This window comes from Prosopis cineraria, unplaced genomic scaffold (assembly GCF_029017545.1).
Source record: "Prosopis cineraria cultivar Desert tree isolate PC_DT_omini unplaced genomic scaffold, ASM2901754v1 PC405, whole genome shotgun sequence".
Lineage (NCBI taxonomy): Eukaryota > Viridiplantae > Streptophyta > Magnoliopsida > Fabales > Fabaceae > Prosopis > Prosopis cineraria.
This window is the reverse complement of record NW_026555730.1, coordinates 1-6999: the sequence shown is the minus strand read 5'-3', so window position 1 is coordinate 6999 and position 6999 is coordinate 1. Positions and strand designations below refer to the sequence as shown.

The window sequence follows — 6999 nt, the reverse complement described above, 5'->3', positions numbered from 1 at the left end:
TCATTCATTATTATCATTATCATTATTAAGGCATTTGTGTAAGATATTTAATGAGAGTATTATCAAAAAGATGAACTCCCTACATCTCAAATCATAAGATACTCTTGAAAAAATTTTGACCTCTCAAAATATAAGACGTTTTGAAAATATTTAAGTTTCATTAATAGTTTTATTTCAATATCACTCTTGTTCTCTCTCTATATTTAATTTATATCTCCCTCTCCTTTTAATATATTAAAGGAAGGATATTTTTAAAAGTATATATTTTTATTTTAAAAAAGTTAAGTGTGTTAAATGATGTTTAATGACATGCAAGATTTTTGTCCAAAAGTATATTATAATTTGGGACCGATGGGTAAATTTTTTAAGAAATTAATATTTTAACTAGCTCTTTTTTTTTTTACAATTGTAAAATAATTACCAATATTCTATATTATAATTCAGAAGTATTAGATTTTGGTGACTCTAATTGGGAATCTCTCCCAATAGACTGCAGTACATTTTCATACAAACCAAAATTTCAATTCAGATTATTATGCCCAACTTAATATATATATATATATATATATTCATAATATTCTCAGGAGCGCTCAAAGCTGATATACATCATTTACAAGGCAGAGAGAGCATATAAGGAGCTAGGCTGGAGTTTGAATTCAACAGGACTTAGCATCAAGTCTAGTATTACTATCTGAGAAGCTTTCTTTTGCATTCTCAAACATCTGATGATGATGTGGAGAAGAAGCTTGAAGATTGATGACATTAATGTCAGCACTAACATAAACTACTCTATAAACATCATACTTTATGTCAGAAGTAGAGAAACGTTCAAGGTATGGAAGCATCCACTTTCTGTGATCAGAGCTGAGAATCCAAGAGTAGAAAAAGTGGAGAGAATTCCAGACATGAATGCATATCACTCTGGGCATGTTTTGGCCTTTCACACACAAACCTGAAGCCATGCCCTCCATTTTGGCGAACCGGGACCGGAACAGCGCCAGCACGGCGTAGCACAGGTCACTCAGGTCCTTGCTGGTGGTGGATGCAGAGTGCATGGAGATTATATCACCACTGCAGAATTTTGCAGCAGAGGAACCATCTCTTGATTCTCCAGCATATGCATCAAGGAAGCTATGCTCTACTAACACTCCCATGCTTGATACACTTTTTAGCATTGATAACTGAACAACAAACAAAGGAAAATGGTCATAGGCTTGCTCTGATATATATATATATATATATATATGGGGGAAAATACAACAGTAATTCTTGTTTTCTGATTGCTCTAGTTTCTGTAGTTTTATTTTGTTGTTTCCTTTAATTTGATTTGTCTGCAATGTTAGTCGGTCTTGAGAATGTACATAAAAACTAGAAATTGACACTCAGAGTATTTAACTCTTTTAACTCCTTTACTGATATGCACTTGATTGCGTCTTTATCTCCTATATTCTATTTAAGCTAAATATGAAAGAAATTTTTTTTCCCCATAGTTGCATTCTATTTTTAATCATACCTAGTCAATTTATCTCCATATCAACAAGGAAATTAATAGAATTACGGCGAAATGAACTCTATTAGTGCCAGCTCATAATCTTTGTGTGCATTTTTAAAATGGTAAAAATTAACGTTGTAAATAGACCAAATCAAAAGAACGAAAAAAACAATGAAATAAAATTATAAAAACTAAAAATAAATTCAATTAGATATATATCATACAAACTCAATTAGATATGTTTTTTTTTTTTCATGTAAACGATATTTTGTAATTTGTATTCAATACTGCCACTGAGTCCCAAAAGGGGAACCATGAGATTTTTTTCATTTATAAAACTCTTGAGACTTTACTTAGAAGATATCAAGTCTCTTGTTTTCATCCAACCATATATTATATGGCTATATAGATTAGATTTGAGCATTGTGAAGCTCAATTAAAGTAGTTCTTTAAAAGTCTTTTATATATTTATATGGATTTGAATTTAGATTTTGTATTTAAAATATTATAGTTCCTTTCATTAGGACCAATGCTTGTTGGTCTAACCAGATATTTTAAACAAATTGTATGCATGCACTATCATTGAAATAGTAGATAAAAAAAGAACCAATAAAAATTGAATCTCATAAAAGGATTAGTCCTTTACAATATGACGAACCAATATTTAAATATATGTTAGAAGAGGTACTTATATTTAGTATGCAATTGTATTATGAATAAGATTGTTTCTAGAAAAATAAATGTGGGCAATCGAAAGACACAAAAGAAAATAAAGCAGGGACTGAAACTGAAGTAGTTATGGGATTACGTCACATACCAGAGTTTCTGCCAATTGCTCTTTCTTCTCGCTAGACCGCTTCTTCCATGCTCCATACCATATGATCTGTTTAAAGGACAACAATTTTTTTTTTTTTTGGGGGAATTCAAAGGACAAGCATATTAATTAAAGTCATAACTTCAACTTAGAGCCAAAAAACAGAGTAGAATATTAGAGCCAAAAAACAACAGAGTAATCTTTGTTGCCTTCTTTGATAACATCTATATGTGAATCAACAGTACCAATAAGCATAGTAAGCTTTAAAGTATTAAAGAACAAAAATCACGTTACCCGGTTTCCATGGATGCTTCTGAATATAGAACTCTGTAAACAACCAAGCGTTTCGGTCTGCGAGGAGATTGTTTGAGACCATGAACAAGATTTTCGACAAGAACAACGGTTGGTTTGAACACGAAGAAACTTAAGTCCAGATTTTTGCTGTTGAATGGGACACAGCAAGCCATGATTTCTTTTTTGTTTTTTGTTGGTTCTTCTGTTGAAGTTTTCGATCGGGTCTGCGAAACTGAGGATAGGATTCAAATATGAGAAGGGAAACACAGAACGCGCCTACGACAAGCTTCGATCAAAATCTTCACACAAAGGTTGCTGCTTCATTGAATCATTCCAAATATTGAATTTATGCAGAGGAATTCAGTTTCGCTTCTTTATTTTGTTTAATTTGTTTCAGTAAACAACCAATTTAATTTGATCAATATTATAAAGGAAGAAGACTTTGAAAGACTTTGCATCACGTTTGTTGACTGGCTCAACTTGTTTGCTTCTAAGAAACTTCTCTTTGATTTTGTTCCTAGAAGCTTTTTGAAATTTACTAATCCTTGGGTTTGAATACGTTGTTGTCTAACCTCGTTGTACTGAGATGGTATATGATGCAAGCGCGTTTGGTTTAGGGCCCATCACTTGATGAGCATGGTGCTCTGTTCATCATTTGATGAACAATACCGTCTAGTTTTTAAAATTTTATTTTATATTTATGATAAAAAATTATAAAGTTTTAATAAATCTATTCTTATTATCAATTTATTTGAATGATTTAATTTATTATTAATTTTTTATAATCTTTATAAATTAATTACCTAGATGTATTCTAGACTAGCTAAATGTAATAATAATTTTTTTAGAATTTTATAAATTCTTATTTTAATAAATAAAATATTAAAAAATAAAAATAAAGATAATATTCAAAAGCATCATTTTAAAAGAATTTTAAAAAAAAATTACAACTTGAAAATTTAAATCCAGATTATTTAAAGTATATTTGGATAGTCAATTTATAAAAATTATAAAAAAATTTAATATTAAATTGAACAATTCAGATTAAATTTATATTATCCAAATTAATAATAAAATAAATTTATTAAAAATTTATAATTTTTTATAATAAATATAAAAATAAAATCTTAAAATCTGAATGGTCTATATCACTCATCATGTGATGAGCATCAAAAACTACAATAAACTTAGTGCATGTTTGAATAATTTCTAGGATCAATTTTAAAGGTTAAAACCCATGGTAGATAATTACACTTATTTTTATTAGATTACATGGATGTGATCAATATCCATGCTGTATATTTTAGTAGTGTTATCTTTTATTTAAATAAGAAGGACTAAATTGATATTACAACAAACTTAAATGATTAAATCAACAAAAATTAAATTTAAAGCATGAAATTGACGATTAAAATAATTTAAAGGATTAAAAATTTTATTGTCCCTTTAAAATTTTTAAATTGAGAGAAAGTAAACTGTTAGTTTACAGATTGCTATAAATTTTTATTAATGTTATATGAAATTTTATACTTTTGCGTTAATAAATTATTTCTAGTCAATTGTTCTATTATTTTTTTGTCATGTTTTAATAATTATAAAATGAAAATGATAAAGTTATTTAGAAAATTAAGGTGAAAGTAAATTGTGATTGAATATTGTTAAACATTATTGCATTTTTGAACATATTTAAATTTAAACATATATGTTTTATTTTATAAATATTATACATACATATATATTAATTTTTATATTAACATATAAAAAGACCTATTAATCTCTGGTTTTGCATTTGGCTTAGCGTTTTAAAATCAATTTAAATGTATGTAGAAAGTTCTGATGGGGTCATCACTTTTGCATCTGCTATCTTAAGTATGACTTCTTAAAGTAAAAAAGATTAAAGTATACAAATATTGTTAGAAGTCCAAGGTGACAAAGCTAAATTTAAAAAAAAAATTAATTATTTAATTCCTATAGTTTTATATTCACAATATTTAAAGATTAAAATATTAAAATTATAATATTTTAAACTTTAATATTTATAATATTTTGAATTTTAATATTTAAAATATTATAATATTAGTAATAAAATTATAAAATTAAAATTATGTTAAAATTTGTTACTAATATTTAAATTATTAGATCATTTTAATCTTTATAAATATTAAAAGTTCAACATATTTTCAATATTTTTAATTTTATTTTTTAAAATATAGGGGCCAAGATTTAAGTCACTAGAATATTAAAGGACTAAATTGTAAAAGATAAAAACTAAAAAGATTAAGTTATAATTGAGTCAAAATTATAAAATTAAATGATTAATTTTTTTTTAAAAAAATTCTCATTTAAAACTCTGATGTCAAAATGATGAAAGCATTTAAGCACAAAAAAGTGACGTAGCCACATAATTATGATTGTGATGAACCTGGCCTTTTGTAACGAGCTTCTTGTAAATGCAATTAAGCCTCATGGAAGTTGATGAAAAATTATAGTTTTCCTGGTAGTTGAGGGCCCACCATAAAGTTTTTTTTATTATTATTATTTTTTAACAGGTATCCTCTTGAAGATAATCCATCATAATATTGATCAGAAGCAAATTAGATACAAAAGAGATATATCATGTGTCATCTTCATACTTACAAGACCATTTAGTATATGAGTTTAGCTGTAAATTCAAGAAACTAGACAATGAAACTTTCTCCTGACCTTTAGTTTCTTTATCCAAATTGACCAACCAGCATGATAATTACCAATAAGCACAAGGGAGGATGAGGACAGAGTGACTTTAGTGAAAGAGCTAAGGTTCCATTGACAAAATTGATGAAATAAAGCATATTAGCTGTTGAACTCTCTCATCATGTGTTGATGGATGTGTAATAAGACCCTAATGAATTGATAGGTTCCTTGAAAACCAAATGACCATCCTGATAAAGTTTCTTGAAAGCATGCAAAAATCATTCAATAATTTCCAGTTTGGGAAAATTTCGAAGTACGGATGGATGGACAAGCAAACCACAAAGACTTGGAATAACTATAATGAGCAAAAACATGATCTAACGTCTCATCTTTAAAACTATCTTAAGTATGTTTTATTGCCTAATAAGGTACTTATTTTTTTTTTCCTCGAGTTAAAGGATATTTTTGCTCTCAATTATTCACTTGAAAAGTTTGGTTCCCTAAACTTACATGGATTGTTTTTTTTCCTTTAACATTTAAAATGTGTATTGGACACCTTGCTATTAAAAAATAAACAATAACTTTGACCATTAGTAAAAACAAAAAAAAGGCCCCCCAAAATTACATTTAAATATCCTAGAAAAAAATTAATATTAATTAAATCTCTTAAAAACTATTACTTCATCCAGTTCTATTTAAAAGTCATTCCAGCATTTGCAACATAATCAAGAAAAACTTTAAATTTTATTATATCTGTTTAAAAAATTCAACAAGCTTCAACATTACCTCATTAAATATACATACTTTAAAAATCAAATGCTTAGCATTTAATAATCTTCCCAACATTTAATAAGAGCACAAGAGTAAAAATGAATACAATAGTCATTGAGATGTCCTATAAATAAGATCAAAATAAATACTCTTTCTCTACCCTGTATAGAGGACAGGAGAAGTAGCTATGGAGAGATTCACAGAAGCAATGTTAGGAAAATGATGTCAATATAAAATAAAAAAGTAAAGGAAATTGCATTATTCAAAAGCTGCCAATAAAACCAGCTCATATTGGGCACTCTATCATGTAGCATGATAGCGCTGATAATGAAAGGATAAAGGCAAACACCAAAAAAAAAAAAAAAAAGACAAAATGGAAATGTATTTCTCATTATTGCTATGTGAATGTGGATGGAAAAAAGGAGAGCTTTCCATCCTGGTTAATGATACAGAAGGCAATTTCATAAATGATACGCCTACAGCTAAGTTAATGGCGACATGCCATTAAGCTCGCAATTATCAAACAGAAAGGGAAAAAATTCATAGTATGCCACAATGTGCTTATTAGGAGGGCCACCCATTCCAAAAAGGGCAAGACATCCTACAAATGAATGTAAAATATATCTTAGTTCCCGTTCATAATCTGCTCATCCATGTAAACCATTCCTGATGCAAAAAAGAGGCTCGGATCCACAAGCTTTGCTCACTTACTATAAGTCTATGGGGACTCTCAAACCATCACGTGCAAGCTGAACTGGAATTCCCTCCCTAAGCACAAGTACCTAAGTTACCTCTCGTTTGACACACATATACAGAATAAGATAGATCACTTAAAATTACTTGCGCATCAGATTCACAAGGCCCATTCCCCATTTTTTATGAGCATATCAGTCATTACTCAGGCCCTTTTGGTTTTTGCAAAGGAAGGGGAATGGGATGGATTAAAGAAATAAGG

General features: G+C 28.4%; 1 pseudogene; it reads right to left on the bottom strand.

The window, feature by feature from the left end:
- Nucleotides 1-631: 631 nt before the first annotated feature.
- LOC129296954 (uncharacterized) lies at nucleotides 632-2975 on the bottom strand (annotated as a pseudogene).
- Between the last annotated feature and the right edge of the window lie 4024 nt (nucleotides 2976-6999).